Consider the following 18438-nt stretch of genomic DNA (forward strand, 5'->3'; position numbering starts at 1 on the left):
AATTTATTTTCATTTACATTCTGTCTTCTTTCTGGTTTTCTATTGTCTTGACAAAGTTTTCAGTATTCCCTTCCTGCTTCTCCATTAACTTTTTGGAAACTATATATCGTGTTCCTATTAATTTGCTGACTGATCTTAAATGTTAACATACTTCCTTAACTATATAATTTTGCAACATGGTATACATTTATTTAGCATCTTATCACCCTTTTTTTATGAGTTGGGGAGCCAGTCACTGCTCTGGGTTTTTAGTAGTAAAACTGGTTCCATTACCTGCTGTGGTATGCTCTCCTCCCATCCCTACACAAGACAAACTCACTTCCTCTCCTGTACATTCAGAGTCCTCTCGTGACCTGTCGCTTCAGCCTGTTCAGAATCTTAGTCTACCCTACTCTTTCTTGTCCAAGGAAATACTCACATTTTTTTGTTTTGTTTTTACAAAGCACACTTTGTTTATTTAGCTTTCTCTTTTTATGTTTTTATCATACTTTATGTGTTTTCAATAGAGGGAAACCTCAGTCTATGAATTCATCATTCCATTTGCTTGGATATCTGTATTCACTTAGATATCTTACATTTTTTCCCGACACTAAAAATTATAGCACAACCGTTTTCTCATACCATTTAATATATTTCAAAAAATCATTGAAAATAGTTTTATAATACTCTATCTCATGACTGTATCCTCATTTAGAAGTGATTTGATTGTTGAAGGAAATTAGGCTCTGCAGTTTTCGCTACTCTTAAGTAATCATGTTGTACAAGTTTACCCATAAACCTTTTTACCATATCTCTGATTATTTTCTTAATAAAGATTCTTAGAATAATAATTACTGGATCAGAGGCAAGAAACATTTGGGGGGGGGGTGTTGATATTTATTACCACAGTGCTTTCCAGAAAGGCAACTAATGAATTTTAATAGGTGGATTGTCTCTTAAAATATAGAGCAGAATAATAAAATTTATGAGATTTAGAAGAGTAAGGAATCTTAGAGATAGTGTAATCTAATACCTTGTTATCATGCAACAAATGTTTGCTAGGTTAATAGAAAATTTAAAAAATGAAAACATAGACCCTTTCCTCATAGCTCGTAGAATAACAAGAGCACCACTGGTTATACGCAAGTAATATAACAGTTATAACAAGTACTTTTTGATTATGTAAACAGAGGACTGTGGAAACATGGAAGAGGTAGTTATTAAGTGTACTTGGAAGTTATATTTAAATTTGCCTCTAAAAGGTCAGTAAAATTCTCTCAGGGGAAAAAGTAGAATTTCCAGCATAGAGAAGAGCATGAACAAAGTCACCAGTCTTGTGCCTTTGGCCTTTGATTGTCTACTGATCCATTAGCCCAGGGATTTCTCAATTTGTATAAGATTTATATTTGAGGGAAACAAAATAGCGACACTTGCGATTTGGCTCATTGCAGCAGAATTCTAAACCAAGATCAGGTTTGCGCAAGTATCTAGTTTGAGAAAGCCCCCCAAGCCTGTAATTATGATATGGACGTCAAGGTAGCTTGTTGTCCTGGTTTGAATGTATTATGTCCTCCAGAAAAAGCCGTATTTTTTGATGCAATCTTGTGGGGCAGACGTATTAGTGGGGATTAAGTTGGAACGTTTGCATTAGGTTGTTTGCAGGGAAATGCGCCCCGCCCAACTGTAGGTGATAACTCTGATGAGATATTCCCATGGAGGCATGGCCCCACCCATTCAGGGTGGGCCTTGATCAGTGGAGCCGTATAAATGAGCTGACAAACAGAAGGAACTCAGTGCAGCTGTGAGTGACATTTTGAAGAGGAGCTTCAGCCAAGAGGGACACTTTGAAGAAAGCACAGGAGCAGCAGATGAGACAGTTTGAAAACGGCTGTTGTAAGCAGACTCTTGCTTTGGAGAAGCTGAGAGAGAACAGATATCCCAAGTGCAACTAAGAGTGACATTTTTGAGGAACTGCAGCCTAGAGAGGAACATCCTGGGAGAAAGCCATTTTGAAACCAGAACTTTGGAGCAGATGCCAGCCACATGCCTTCCCAGCTAACAGAGGTTTTCCGGACACCATTGGCCATCCTCCAGTGAAGGTACCCGATTGATGATGTGTTACCTTGGACACTTTATGGCCTTAAGACTGTAATTGTATAACCAAATAAACCCCCCTTTATAAAAGCCAATCCATCTCTGGTGTTTTGCATTCCAGCAGCATTACCAAACTAGAACAGATTTTGGTACCAGAGAAGTGGGGTGCTTTTGCTGCTGAGTTTGAAATACCAAACATGTTGGAATGGCTTTTGAAATGGATAAGGGGAAGATTCTGGAAGAATTGTGAGAAGCTTGATAGAAAAGGCCTAAACTGCTTTGAAGAGACTGTTTGTGGAAATATGGACTCTAAAGATACTTCTGACGAGGCCTTGAACAGAAATGATGAATGTGTTGTTGCAAACTGGAGGAAAGGTGATCCTTGCTTTAAAGTGGTGGAGAATTTGGCAAAATTGAGTCCTGGTGTCAGATGGAAGGAAGAATTTGAAAGCAACAACCTGGAATACTTAGCTGAGGAGATCTAAAGACTACGTGTGGAGGATGTACCCTGGCTTTTCCTTGCAGCTTATAGTAAAATGCGAGTGGAGAGAGATAAACTTAGAACTGAACTCTTGAGTTCAAAGAAACCAGAAGCTGATGGCTTGGAAAATTATGAGCTTCCAGGGGGTGGAATGTGTCAGTTTGAATGTATTATGTCCCCCGAAATGCCATTATCTTTGATGTAATCTTGTGTGGGCAGACCTATCAGTGTTAATTAGATTGTAATTCTTTGAGTGTTTCCATGGAGATGTGCCCCACCCAACTGTGGGTGATGACTCTGACTGGATAAGTTCCATGGAGGTGTTGGCCTACCCATTCAGGGTGGGTCTGAATTAAATTACTGGAGCACTATATAAGCTCAGACAGAAGGAGCAAGCTTGCTACAGCCAAGAGGGACACTTTGAAGAGTGCACAGGAGCTGCAGATGAGAGCTATTTTGAAGATGGCCTTTGGAAGCAGACCCTTGCTCCAGAGACGCTAAGAGAGGACAAACACCCCAAGTGCACCTAAGAGTGACATTTTTGAGGAACTACAGCCTAGAGAGGAACATCCTGGGAGAAAGCCATTTTGAAACCAGAACTGTGGAGCAGACGCCAGCCACGTGCCTTCCCAGCTAACAGAGGTTTTCCAGACACCATTGGCCATCCTCCAGTGAAGGTACCCGATTGCTGATGTGTTACCTTGGACACTTTATGGCCTTAAGACTATAACTATGTAACCAAATAAACCCCCTTTTATAAAAGCCAATCCTTCTCTGGTGTTTTGCATTCCGGCAGCATTAGGAAACCAAAACACTTGTTATGCCTTCTCTCTGCCAGTGTTTTACCTGCTTTAAATCATTTAATCCCTACGATGTAGCGATGTAGATGTTATCATTAATGTTCTCTTTAGTGATTAGGTAACTGAAAGTTAGAGATATAAAAAACCCTTCAAAAGTTCACATAGTAAGAGCAGGAGCTCAATTTGGACCTTGGGAACCCGATGCAGAGCTCACACTCACCCATAACAGTAGCACCACCTCCTGCTGAGACTCACCATAAGGAATGTCAGAGAAGGCTTGATGATTTATCTTCTATTCTGAGCTCTTAGCATATGCCTGACACAATCAGGCAATAACAATCTGAATTCAGTAAGTTAGTAAGGGAATAAAGAAACAGACAAACAAATGGATAATAAAGTGTGCTGTGACTAACATAAAGGACGTTCTGGGGAGTGGAAATGGAAGAGGGTGGTGTGTCATTGTGAAGAGTGTTGAGGACTGACCGAGCTGTTTGGGCTTTTTTCTGCATTCATTGGTTAGCCATAGCAGTGTTTCTGAGTAGGGATGTGACTTGCTTGGAAACGTAATTTTGAAAGGGCATCCTGAGGAATTTGTGAATGGGTTAGAGGGGAGACCAGAAGCAGGAAATCTCACAGATCAGAGATGATGAGGACATGAATTAAAATCCCTGTGGTAGGAACAAAGAGGCAGAAGAGATCTGGGGGCCTTTAGAAGATACACAGGAGCAGGATTCTGTAATGGCTTTGATATTTGGGGTAAGGGAGGGAGTGAGTATGAGATGATTCTTTGTTTTTAGCTTGTGTACCTGTATGGATGCTGAAGTCCCTCCTGAAGGAAGGAGTGGACGGAGATAGAAGGAAAAAAGACTTTAATTTTAGGCACACTTATTTAAGATCCTTTAATATTAGAGGAAAATATGTAAGAATAAAGTAAAAAATATGCATCTAGAATGAAAAGCCTACAGTCTTATGAAGGGCACCATGCTGAGTCAGTGTTAGATACTCAGTCTTCACATAATCATGTCAGTCACTTTCCACACCACCCCAATATTTTGATTCAACTGTACCTCACCCACTGACAGTGAAAAATGAATTCCACTGTCCATTTTCTATTATATCTAGAATTATTAGATAATAATAACAATCAGGTGCATTCTTAGCATTAAAATGATATAACTTAAAAATTTCTATTTTAAGAAATATTTTAATTAGAAAATTGGTAAGACCCAGAATCTTTCAAATTAAAATGTCATTTAACATGGTATATGAAGGGATACTAATAAAGTCACACATTAGTTGTTGAGTTCTACTCTTTCTTTTATATGGTGTTTCCATATGACTGCCTTTGGTTACATTGTATGTATATGTAAATGCAATGTAATTTTTTTACAAGGAAACTATTATTGTATTTTTTCTTATATTCTCATTTAACACATTGGAGCTGTATTTTCACTGCATGTAATTATTTTTGTTGGAATTTTAGTAGGTGTCAGGCATGTCTTTAAAGCACTGAGCCTGGTACTGTTTAAGTCAAAGTTTATCCAAATATGTGTTCTCCTTAAACGTAATTGAACTCAGAATTAGTATTTATTGAGTGTTTTATATTGCCAAGATATTTTGCTCAATGCTAGGAGAGAAAAGGTGAACACAAATGGTCCTTTTACTTAAAAAATTCACAGTGTCATTAGAAGCCAAACAGGCAAGCAGTTAGTTACACTGTGGTACAGTGAAACCCTTGACAAATAGTAACAGGAAGCAGAAGGAAAGATGAGTCTGATTCTAAAATGGTTAAAGAAGGTTTGAATGAGAAATTACCATTAGAATTGAATCATGACTTACGCATATTTTACCAGGTAAAAAAATTTATGGAAGGAAATTTGAACAGATGATGAATCACCAAGTTCAATGAAATTCCTGGAATTGCAGGCAATCCCCTACATGACTCAAATGGATGAGTGGAGGGAAACAGAGAGTGATAAAGTCATGGAGATATGTAGAGGCCAATTCATGAAAGCCCACATAGGGCATGTTAGGCAATAAGACTCTAAACGGGGGAGAGGAGTGTGCATATGGAGAATGGGTGGGTAGGAGGAAGGGGAAGTGGCAAAGAAGCATTTTAGGTAGAGGAAATGTACAAATGCCCTAGTGTTCTTAAAGCACTGTGAGCATGAAATGAAAGTTTTCTGATCTTGCAGGCTCTAGAAGTTTATACAGAGTTTACATTTTATTACAATGCGATATCTAGCCACTGAAGGATTTTACTCAGGAAACTGCAGTGATATGATATATATCTTGAAAATAGTGCTTTGGCAGGCATAGAATTTGGGAGACCAGTTAGGAGGCAACTCCAGTAAAAGATGTTAGTGAATTTGATCAAGGAGGCAACAGAGAATATGCAAAGAACTAAACAAATCTCTCTCATTTTTTTCAGGTGGGAGGTAAGGGTGGTACAAAGTAACTATTTACAATTTTCTGTATACTAGGTAATATATGTGTGTCTTAATAAGTTCTATCATTTCATAATTTCCTTCAAGTCAATACTTCTGTAGGTTATTATATTGTTTTATGTTTGAGATGTTTACATTTTTTATATATGCTTTAAGAGAAATGTTTTCACTTGTGATATTTTTTCAAAGTTGATAAGCTGCAAATACCTCCCCTTCTCTCTCCTTTCACCCTGCCCTCCTCACCACCCACAACCCACCTCCCTGCAACTAACATGTACATGTAGTTAGTTCATATAAACATTTTTCTGAATTCTTAGACTTTGTATACTGTTTATCTTTGAGTCTCTGCTTATTTCAGTGTTAATTTTGCTAGTGGAAGGAAGAACTAATGAGAAGAAAATCAAGTCATTGGTCATTCATTTATAACATTTGATGTCATTTATTGATATTTGAAAAAAATAGTAAAATTGCACTTATCATTTTTACTAAGACTTGCTTTTCTGAGCCTGATGCCTTGCAAAAACCATAGCTAATTAAAGGTGATTAGTACTCTGGGCTCTTTCGCCCTGGACATGGAGGCTGCGCTGCTGGGAAGCGGCGAGGTCAGACGATGTCCTGGGTGCTCAAGATGGACGAGGTGATCAAGTCTGGGCTGGTGCATGACTTCCATGCCAGCCTCTTGGGTATTAGGCAGACGTTGGGCACTGGTGTCTACAGCCTGAGCAATGTGTTGGCATTGCCCATTTTCAAACAGGAAGATTCCAGCCTTCCATTGGATGGTGAATTGAAACACCCACCCTTTCAGTATGTGATGTGTGCCACAACATCACCAGCAGTAAAACTGCATGATAGAGCATTCACTCACTTGAACCAAGGTCAATCTTATGAAATTCAGGTGCTGGATAATCAGAAAATGTGAGATACACCTGAAATTAGTGGAAGATTTCTAAAGATTATAATAAGAGTCATATTCCATGCTAGACAGCTACAATGTACAGAGCATAAGCCAACTTGAAGGTTGGAAGTGGAATCACCCAGGAGACAGACTTCTTGATTTATATATTCCAATGTCTGTGGGAATAATTAACACAAGGACAAATCTAAGCCAGTTAAATGCAGTTGAAGTTCTGTGGGACCCTGCAAAACACACATCTGCTTTCATTCAGGTACATTGCATCAGCACAGAATTTACTCTAGGGAAGCACAGAGGTGAATAGAGCGTGCCTTTTAGGATGCAGGTTGACACCTTTAAGCAGAATGAAAATGGGGAATACATAGATCATCTGCACTCAGCTACCTGCCAAATCAAAGTGTTTAAGCCTAAGGAAGCAGACAGAAAATGAAAAGCAGACCGAGAAAAGATGGAGAAGAGAACTGCCCACTAAAAAGAAGAATACCAGCCGTCCTATGATACAACAATCATCACAGAATGTTCTCCGTGGCCTGATGTCCCCACAGCCTATATGAATAACAGTGCTTCCTCAGTGCCCACTTTCATCTCCCCACAGCAGAGCACTTGCAGTGTCCCGGGCAGCAGTTCATCTTCTGCAAACCAGATGGAGTGTCACAGGCCTCTGGCGAACTATTTCAGCCTTCTGCCACAATTCAGGAAACATGGCAATGGCTGCTCAAAAACATTCTCTTCCTACACAAGATTGTTTTCCAGATTTTCAGGTGCTGACTTATTGAAACTGGCAAAGGAAGATTTACTACAAGTTTGTGGTGCAGCTGATGGAATTTGGCTCTATAATTCACAGAAGTCAAGGCTGGTTAGGCCCCATGTAACCATCTATGTCTTCCAGGAGCAGCTGAGCCCTCTGTAGCAGACTGCAGGCAGTGGAGGCGAGAATGGCAGTGGGACACCCTGTGTTTACCATGCAATCTACTTGGAAGAAGTGGTTGCCTCAGAAGTGGCTCAAAAACTTGCATAGGTCTTTAAAATTCCTTTGCACCAGATTAACCAGACAGGGCCTTCGGGGATTCACATCCTCGTTAGTGATCAGATGGTTCAGAACTTTGAAGACAAGAGTTGTTTTTATTCTACACAGTAAAAGCTAAAAATGGTGGTGTTATCCACATAATTTTGAAGTGATGTCTTATGTAGACTGAACTATATTCAGTACCAAATAAACTCACACTTAAAAGTGTGTGAAGACTGAATCTAAGAAGTCTTGGGATTGGATTTTACCATATAAAATGTTTCATATTGAAAGCACAAGAAGACCTTTCTAATGCGCAGTATGAGAGGCAAATCTCCTCACTGTCACTGCCATAGCCAAGCCTCCTTGTGGGAGTAAGCACAGGAGACAGTGAGTATCTGGCTGTGGAGAACACGGTGCAGGCAGACTACCTTCTTCTCTGGCAGAGGCCAGTAGATGATACAGTTCCCAGAAGCAGCCTTTGCTGTCTTTTTACACTGTATGTGGTTTGAAAATGAATATAAAGACTTACCGTGGACATTTAACTTTCTGTGCCAATTTGGCTTTTATTGCCTGAACTTCATGCTCAACTGGGGCAGGGGTGGAGACAGTGCTGCTGCAGAGCTTGAGGTGATTTGTCTGTGGAGAGCTGTGCTGACATGGTGCACAGTGGTCAGGTAAGAGAGACACTGCACCCTCTCAGAGGAAACCATGTCTACGAGTCTATGTCTGATGTGATCATGCCAGATCAGGGAAGAGCCAAGCCAGAAAGGTAGGCTTGAAGCAAACTGCATTATCAGAAGTACCTTGGTGAGAGGATCAGTGTAAATCCAATAGGTACAAAGACTTTCCTGTTTTTTGCTTTGTCACAGATTTATTGACAAACTTTTTGGTTGTGTTTCCATTTTTAAAAAATTGTTTTATTTTCATTTTTGAAGTCCCATTGCCTTTTTAACTCGTGGTTTTCTTTTTCTCTTCCTTCCCTTTCTCCATTAACACCCCTCTCCACCCCCATACATCCTGCTCTGTTGCCTACTTTTCATTTTAAACATTTTTAAAGCCCTGCTCCAGACATTGAAAATGGGTGACCTAAGCAGGGGGACAAAAAGTATTCTTGCTTATAGCTTCTGACTTGGTGTTAAGGGACTTCTATTATCAACAAGATGAAATAGTTTATGGAACACTAGATGTCATTAATCAAACACTAACATGTACCATAAAAACCCCTTATGCGTCTCCTCAAATATTGAGCTTTAGTACAATCATGGATAAACATTCTGGTTATTAATATGAGCTTTTTATACACCACATAATAGCTTCTTTCTATAAAAAGAGTTCCTCTTTCACAGAACCAAATGCTTGTCTGCCAGTGTCCTTTTCAAAGGAAATCCACTATTTTCTATTTTTCTCTTATACCTTTGTCTTCCCTTCACCCAAAACATTCCCAGATTTCATCAGCAAGCATTTTTGAGGACTGTGGTCTAGCAGACCAATTTTTTTTTATTCTACTTTAATTACAGTGTATCTATTTGACCAAATAGTATATCTATGTGAATGTACTATTTGGATTTCATCTTTGTTCATGTGGAAATAGGGGTGAACAATTTTGAGTTTGAATTCTTTCCCAGAAGATGAAGTATTTCACTGGGTAAAAGCTTTGACATTTTATATTTAATTCATAAATTGGATTAATTTTTTGATACAAAGAAGTACTGTCTCAAGGTATTTCCACCTTCAGTTTGAAAATGTCTGCAACTCCTGCAGACCATATAGAAACAGAGCTTTCTTTTCTGTCTTTTTCCTGTGCTTTTGTATGATGAAACGTTTTCTGTACCATTCACTCTTAATCTCAGGTCTCTCTTAATCATTTTAGATTTTTGCTTGTCTACTTAGCATTCCTTTTAGGGTCTCAAGATATATGGAACAATAAATGCAGTTTAATGCTAAAGAAAAAGAAGACTCTAGGAGAAGATAAAGAACAATTTGAAAGAGTACATTTAAAAAATAGCAGATCTTATGGAAATAAAAGATACTGTTGATCAAATTAAAAATATACTAGAGACACACAACAGCAGATTTGAAGGGGCAGAAGAAAGAATAAGTGAACTAGAGAGCAGGGCAATTGAATGCAAATACACAAAAGAACAAATGGTGAAAAAAATCGAAAAATTTGAACTGGATCTCAGGGAAGCAATGGACAACATGAAGCGCACAAATATAAGAATTGTTGTCCCAGAAGGAGAAGAGTAAAGGGCTAGGAAGAGTATTTGAAGACATAGTTGGGGAAAACTTCCCAAATCTTCTAAAAGACTTGAATATACAAAATAAAGATGCCCACCAAACTTGAAATAGAATAAATACAAATAAACTCACTCTGAGGCATATACTAATTAGATTGTCAAATGCTGAAGAGAAGGAGAAGGTCCTGAAAACAGCAAGAGAGAAGTGATTCACCACATACAAGGGAAACCACATAAGACTAAGTACTTACTACTCAGAGGGCACCATGGAGGTGAGAAGGCAGTGGCGTGACATATTTAAGATTCTGAAAGAGAAAAATTTTCAGCCAAGAATTCTTTAGCCAGCAAAGCTCTCCTTAAGAGTTTAAAATTTTCACAGACAAACAAATGCCAAGAAATTTTTTTTAACAAGAGAACTTCCCTGCAAGAAACATTAAAGGGAGTTCTACTGGCTGAGAAAAAAAGACAGGATAGAGAGATCTGGAGAGGGCAGAGAACTAAAAAATATTAATAAGGGTAACTTAAAGGAAAAAAAATGAGGGGGCAGGGACAGATCTGACAACTAAAAACCAAAGGATAAGATGGCTGATTCAAAAACTGCCTTCACAGTAATAACATTGAATGTGAATGGATTAAACTACCCAGTCAAAAGATACAGATTGGCAGAATGGATTTAAAAGTATGAACCATCAATATGCTGAGACTCATCTTAGACCCAGTGACACAATGATTAAAAGTGTAAGGATGGGAAAAAATATTCCATGCAAGCTATAGGCAAAAGAAAGCAGGGGTAGCAATACTAATATCAGATAAACTAGACTTCAAATGCAAAGATGTCATAAGAGACAAAGAAGGGCACTGTATATTAATAAAAGGGACAATTTACCAAGAAGAAATAACAATCATAAATGTTTATACACCCAACCAAGTTGCTCCAAAGTACCTGAGATAAACATTGGCAAAACTGAAGGAAGCAATAGATGTTTCTACAATAATAATGGGAGACTTCAATACACCACTTTCTTCTCTATATAGAACACCTAGACAGATGACCAATAAGGAAGCTGAGAACCTAAACAATGTGATAAAGGAATTAGACTTAGTAGATATCTAGAGAGCATTACATCCCGAATTACCAGGATATACATTCTTCTCTAGTGCTTATGGAACACTCTCCAGGATAGATCATATGCTGGGGCACAAAACAAACTTCATTAAATTTAAAAAGATTGAAATTATTCAAAGCACATTCTCTGACCATAATGGAATGCAACTAGAAGTCACTAACCATGAAAGAACCAGAACATTCACAAATATAAGAGTTATTGCTGTCCCAGAAGGAGAATAGTAAAGTGAAGGGCTAGGGAGAGTATGGGTTACAATTAAATAATCAGTGTGTAAAAGAAGAAATTGCAAGAGAAATGGATAAATATCTAGAGATGAATGAAAATGAGAACACAAAATATCAAAACCAGTGGGATGAAATGCAGAATAGGATGGAAGAAGATGGCAGCATAGAGAGGAGTGGAATTTAATCCCTGCAGACCAACTAATAAACCATGAGGAACAACTAGTAAATGATCTGGAGTAACTGCTGGGGTTCAACTGTGAGTGTCCACACATCGTGCACCAACCTTGATTGGGAGGAATGCCTGAGACCGCAGTGAGGAATGTGTGAGTGGAAACTGCAGATGCAAGCTGGGAACCCCTTCCCCCCATGACAATACAGACTGAAAAGCCTCATTGTGATAGAGAGCAGCACTCTGAACAAGCGAATATATCTCAGGCAAGCTCCAGCTGAGTTTTAATTCGTGGACGTGGACTGCTCAATGCAAGCTGCAAATTCCCAACAAGAAGAAAGAGGCTTTTAAAGACGACTGACCTTGAAGAGCCAGGGGACTTCTCTATCTTAGGAGGGGGAGCCTAGAGGACCAGGGGTTAGCTCTGGCCAAAGGGGGAAACTGGGGCCTATGAACTGACTCTGAAAGGGGGATTTCTGTCCCTTTTTCTCTTTATCAACTTGAGCAGCTCACTGTAGAAAGCTTCAGCCATTTTCAGTTTGCAGCACTCTGCAATGGAGAAAACCTCAGCCGTTTTCAGTTCCCAGTGCTCTGACCCAGACAAGAGTGGAGATAGTGGAGTCAGAGAGACAAAGAACCTATTTAACTGCCAACGAAAATTCCCTAGGGAGTGTATCTTCCCTAAAAGGAAAGAGGTGGTGCCCAGCCCTACTACCCACCTTCCATTCAGAACAAGACCCCAGGGCCTGGGGGAAAACAATCAAACCAGAAACAACTTAAGCTGAGAATTAAAGGGGCCACACCTCCTTACACCAGTTGGGAGGAACAGGCTGTTGGGCACCACCTGCTGAGCAGGTTAGGAAAAGCACAGCACCTTGAGGTCTCACAGGGTGTGTCAATCTTCTAAGACACACCCTCAGGGAAACTTGGTGCTGAATATTTCCTCATTTTGGGACCTGAGCCCATTCTGGTCTGGGAAAACCTGACTGGGGTAAGCAAGGAAACCAGATGCCTAGATAACAGAAAATTACAACCTACACTAAGAAAAGCGAAGGTATGGCCCAGTCAAAGGAACAAACTTACACTTCAACTGAGATATAGGAATTGAAACAACTAGTACTATATCAATTCAAAAAGTTTAGGGAAGATATGACAAAAGAGATGAAACATATAATGAAAACACTGGGTGTACATAAGGTAGAAATTGAAAGTTCGAAAAAACAATTGGCAGAATCTGTGGAAATGAAAGGCACAACACGAGATGAAAGACACAATGGAGACATACAACAGCAGATCTCAAGACACAGGAGAAAACACTCAGGAACTGGAGAACAAGGCACCTGAAATCTTATACACAGAAGAACAGATGGGGAAAAGAATGGAAAAATACAAGCAACATCTCAGGGAATTGAATGACAACATGAGACGCTTGAATGTACATATCATGGGTGTCCCAGAGAGAGAAGAGAAGGGAAAAGGGGCAGAAACAATAATAGAAGAAATAATCAATGAAATTCCCCATCTCTTATGAAAGGCATAAAATTATAGATCCAAGAAGTGTAGCACACCCCAAACAGAATAGATATGGACAGGTCTCTGCCAAGACACTTAATAATCAGATTTTCAAACTCAAAGACAGAGAATCCTGAAAGCAGCGAGTGAAAAGTGATCCGTCGCATACAAAGGAAGCTTTATAAGACTATGCGCAGATTTCTCAGCAGAAACCATGGAGGCAAGAAGGAAGTGGCGTGATATATTCAAGATACTAAAAGAGAAAAACTGCCAACCAAGAATTCTATATCTGGCAAAACTGTCCTTCAAATATGAGGGAGAGTTTAAAATATTCTTTGACAAACAGACAATGACAGAGATTGTGAACAAGATACCTGCTCTATAGGGAATACTAAAGGGAGCACTACATACAGATAGGAAAAAAACAGGAGTGAGAGGTTTGGAAAATTGGGTTATGGTAGCACAGCAATGTAAGTATGCTGAACAAAGATGACTGTGAGTATGATTGAAAGAGGAAGGTTAGGAGCATGTGGGACACTAGAAGGAAAGAGGAAAGATAAAGACTGGGACTGTCTAACTCAGTGAAACCTAGAGTGCTCAACAATTGTGATAAAATGTACAAATATGTTTTTCATGAGGGAGAACAACTGAATGTCAACCTTGCAAGGTGTTAAAAATAGATATTGGGGGAAAATACAATCAATGCAAACTAGAGACTATAATTAACAGAAACGTTGTATTATGCTTCTTTTAATGTAACAAAGGCAATATACCAAAGCTTAAATGCATATAAGAGGAGGACATCAGGGAGGGGTATGGGACTCTTGGCATTGGTAATGTTATCTAACTCTTTATTCTACTTTAATGCTTTCTTTCCTTTTGTTGCTTCCCAGCTGTCATGTTGTTTTTTTTTTCTTTCTCTTTTGTCTTTTTCTTTTGTCTCTCTACCTTCTTTGACTCTTCCTCCTGCTTTGTGGAAGAAATGGAGATGTCTTTGTATAGAGAGTGGTGAAGGTGGTGAATACATAAATATGTGACTACAGTAAACAACCATCAGTTGTTTACTCAGGATGGAATGTATGGTGTGTGAACAAAGCTGTCTTAAAAGACATGGGTTGATGAAGAAACCTTGAGGGCACTACATTGAGTGAAATAAGTCAGATACATAAGGACAAATATTGCAGGGTCTCACTGATATGAACTAATTATAATATGTAAACCGATAGACACAAAGTGTAAGTTACCAGAATATAGAGTGAGGCTAAAGAATGGGGAGTGGTTGCTTATTACTAGCAGAACTTTCAACTAGGTTGAACTTAAATGTTTGGAAATGAACAGAAGTGACGGTAGCACTTTGTGAGAATAACTAACAGTGCTGAATGGTGCGTGAATGTGGTGGAAAGGGGAAGCTCAGAGTCACATATGTCACCAGAAGGAAAGTAGGAAGTTAAAAGATGGGAATATATGAAACTTTGAACCTTGTGGTGGGCAATGTCCATGATTAACTATACAAATATTAGAAATCTCTTTCATGAACCAGAACAAATGTATGATATTATAACTAGAAGTTAACAATAGAGGGTGTGTTGGGAAAAAAATAGACCTATTGCAAACTATATACCATAGTTAGTAGTGTTTTAATGTTCTTTCATCAACAGTAATAAATGTACTATACCAATTCTATGAGTCAACAATGGAGGGGAGGGTGGTTAGGGGTATGGGAGGATTTGAGTTTCCTTTTTTTGTCTTCATTTCTTTTCTGGAGTAATGAAAATATTCTAAAAATTGAAAAAAAAATTGTGATGGATGCACAGCTGTATGATGGTACTGGGGGCAATTGACTGTACACTTTAGATCTTTGGATAATTGTATGGTATGTGAACAATGTCAATTAAAAAAAAAAGTAAACACAGAATATATGTTATGCCTCTCAATAAGGAAATAACTGAAATTGTGGAACTGTGACCCATAACATTCTTTGAATTTTGCTCTCTAACTACTTGTTAAATAATACTTTGAAAGTTATCACTTTTCTGTTTTTGTGTTATATTTCACAATAAAAAAAAAAACCTATGGGATGTAGTGAAGGCAGTGCTGAGGGGGGAATTTATAGCTCTAAATGCATATATTAAAAAGGACGAAACAGCTAGAATCAAAGACCTAAGGGAACAACTGAAGAAGCTAGAGAATGATCAGCAAACTAATCCTAAAGCAAGTGGAAGAACAGAAATAAGGATTAAAGTAGAAATAAATGATATGGAGAACAAAAAACAGTAGAGAATAAGTAAAAGCAAAAGTTGGTTCTTTGAGAAGGCAAACCCTTAGCTAGACTGACAAAGTTCAAAAAAGAAGATCCAAACAGACAAAATCATAAATGAGAGGAAGGACATTACTGTGTATCTAGAAGAAATTTTAAAAAATCATAAGAGGATACTATGAACAACTGTATGCCAACAAACTGGACAATTTAGAGTAAAAGGATAATTTCCTGGAAACACATGAACAGCCTAGACTGACCTGAGAAGAAATAGAAGACTTCAACAAAGCAATCAGAAGTAAAGAGATCCAATAAGTCATCAATAAGCTTCCTACAAATAAAAGCCCAGGGCTAGATGGTTTCACAGGGGAATTTTACCAAACTTTCCTAAAATAACTGACACCATGCCTGCTCAATCTCTTTCAAAAAATTGAAGAAAAAGGAGCACTAACTCATTTTGCAAAGCTAACATCACTCTAATTCCAAAACCCAGGTAAAGATACTACAAGAAAGAAAAACTACAGGCCAATCACCCTAATGAATATAAGTGCAAAACATCTCAACAAAATACTTGTAAATGGAATCCAAAGATACATGTAAAAAATCATACATCATGACCAAGTACACTTCATTCCAGGCATGCAAGGATGGTTCAACCCAAGAAAACCGATCAATGTAATATAACACTTTAACAAACTGAAAGGGAAAAATCATATGATCCTCTCAATAGGTGCTGAAAAAACATTCAACTTTTGATAAAATCACTTCAAAAGGTAGGAATTGAAGGAAACTTCTTCAATATGATAAAGGGCATATATGAAAAACCCACAGTGGGCATAGTACTCAATGGTGAGCTGTAACCCATAACATTCTTTGAAATTTGCTCTATAGCTACACGTTAAATTGTACTTTGAAAGTTATCACCTTTCTGTATATATGTTGTATATCACAATAAGGAAATAATTTTTGATACTGTGGAAGTATAACCCATAACACTCTTTGAAATTGCCTATGTAACTACTTGTTAAACCGTACTTTGAAAGTTATCATTGTTCTGTATACATATTATATTTCACAAAAAAATTTTTTTTAAAAAGAAATATACATAATTGAGTGAGGGCAAGACAATAAAAAGACTGAGGGAGATGAAATATTTATTTTTCTATTTCTAAAAATTTTCTATGGAGGACATAAACAGAAGATTCAGGAATCACAAAAAGTCCCAAATATCATAAAATGAAATCTCCACCCTAGACACATTTTATTGTAAGAACAGAACACCTGGGTCAAAGATCAGTTCTTGAAAGCAGCCAGGGGACAAATTAGATAACCATCAAAGAAAGAACTGGTAAATTCAACTAAAAAAAAAGTAAGAATTTCTTTTAACTAAGAGAGACAGTAAAAAAAGAGAAGTGACAGACAAGAATTGGGTGGATTCATTTCATATGTGTGGAACACAAATAGCTGGTAAACAAGTGAAAAGCCGGCCTCATTAATAATCAAGGAAATGACAATTAGAATCACAAACAGTCCACTTGCCGTTTCGCCCAACCGGATTGGCAAAGTTTTAAAAGATCAGACAGTGGGAAATATTGGCAAAGATGTGAATTAATGAGAACTCTTTTACACTGATGATGGAAGTGTAAATGGATGAAATTTCTTTGGAAAACCATCTGGTAATACCTCGTTACAATAAAAAGGACCACACTCTCTGACCTAGCACGTGGACACTAGCATCTACCCCAGTTCACAAGTGACCAGGTGAAATGTACAACTATGTTCATATTTATAGGAGAAGCACCAACCCCCCTCTCTGATGTTTTTCAACAAAATAAAAATTGAATAAATTATGGTATCTTCTTTTAAAGGGCATCTAGTGATTGAACTACTTACCTGCCTTAAAAATGGATAAATCTCATCAACACAATTTTGAGAAACAGCCAGGCATAGGAAAAGTACATGATTTCATTTTCTAAAGTTAAATTATATAAAAAACAAAACAATTACTTGTTTAAGGATATCAAGGGGATGAGAAATACAAAATTGAAGGTAGTGGTTACTCCTTAGGCCCAGGAAGGGATTTAGGAGACACATAGGGCTCTTGAGAAGTATTGATGATATTTTGTTTCTTAACTTGGAAACTGGATGTAAGGGTGATCATTTAATTCTTCTTTATATCTTGTGTACATGCTGTATTTATTCCGGTACACGTATGACATCTTTGATAATTTCATTTGAGAGGCAAGTAAAATAGGCAACCCTCAGGAATTTGTTTGAAATAGAGTTGAAATTTAATCATCTGGTTCCACTAATTTAAAATGTGTCATAATTCAGCCTTTTTTAGCCTTTATGAAGAAATTATATAGCTTAGGAAATTCAAGAATAAACACAATTTTAATGAACATGAAATTTAATTAAAGAAACAAATTATGTTTAAGAAGACTTTATATCTTTGCAAAATGGTTAACAATAATAATATAAAATGTTTTTTTAAAAGGAAAAAAAACTTAATCTGAAAAACCGGTATATTTTATGATTAACAATTCAGACAGATATTATTTATGAGCAATCAGTAAAAATAAAATTAGTTACTAGTGCCAGAAGCCTGTTGAGTAGTTAGAAAAACATAATGTATTTAATCTTGGTTACTGCTTCTCCTAGTTCTGAATGAAATTAGGGAGATAGAAACCACACATTATTTTAATAGGCAGAATTTAACATAGGGAATTAGGTTAACACATATTGGAGGATTAAAAAAGCAAAAAGGGAATTTTGAGGTAAATGTAGGAAGCAGCTACCACCCCTATCAAGAACATCTAAACTGTTTTCTAAAAGTTGCAATCTCAGAGAAACTAGTGCCTTTTCTAATTAATAAAAGTAAACAAGAGAGCTGCTGGCAGGCAAGATGGCGGCATAGAGAGGAGTGGAAGCTAAGCAGTCCCCCTGAAACAACTACAAAAAACCAGAAACAACTAGTAAATAATCCAGAATAACTGCGGGGGGACAAACGAGACCATCCACTCATCATACACCAACCTGAATTGGGAGGAATGCCCGAGAACACAGCATAAAATCTGTAAGTAAAACCTGTGGAACCAAGTCGTGAGACCCCCTCCCCCATAGCCTGAGCTGCGGAGCCTCGTGGTGCCAGAGAGAAGCTCTCGCCCAGCAAGCGAATACAGCTCAGCT

The 18438-nt window shown here is 37.9% G+C and overlaps 1 protein-coding gene and 1 pseudogene across 1 annotated transcript in view; both read left to right on the forward strand.

Moving 5' to 3' along the window:
• Positions 1-18438, forward strand: part of FMN2 (formin 2) — a 408121-nt gene that overhangs the window by 269386 nt on the left and 120297 nt on the right. The gene's annotated exons all lie outside the window — the stretch shown is intronic.
• Positions 6412-7893, forward strand: LOC119523171 (annotated as a pseudogene).

The sequence above is a fragment of the Choloepus didactylus genome, chromosome 2 (genome assembly GCF_015220235.1).
Source record: "Choloepus didactylus isolate mChoDid1 chromosome 2, mChoDid1.pri, whole genome shotgun sequence".
Classification (NCBI taxonomy): Eukaryota; Metazoa; Chordata; class Mammalia; order Pilosa; family Megalonychidae; genus Choloepus; species Choloepus didactylus.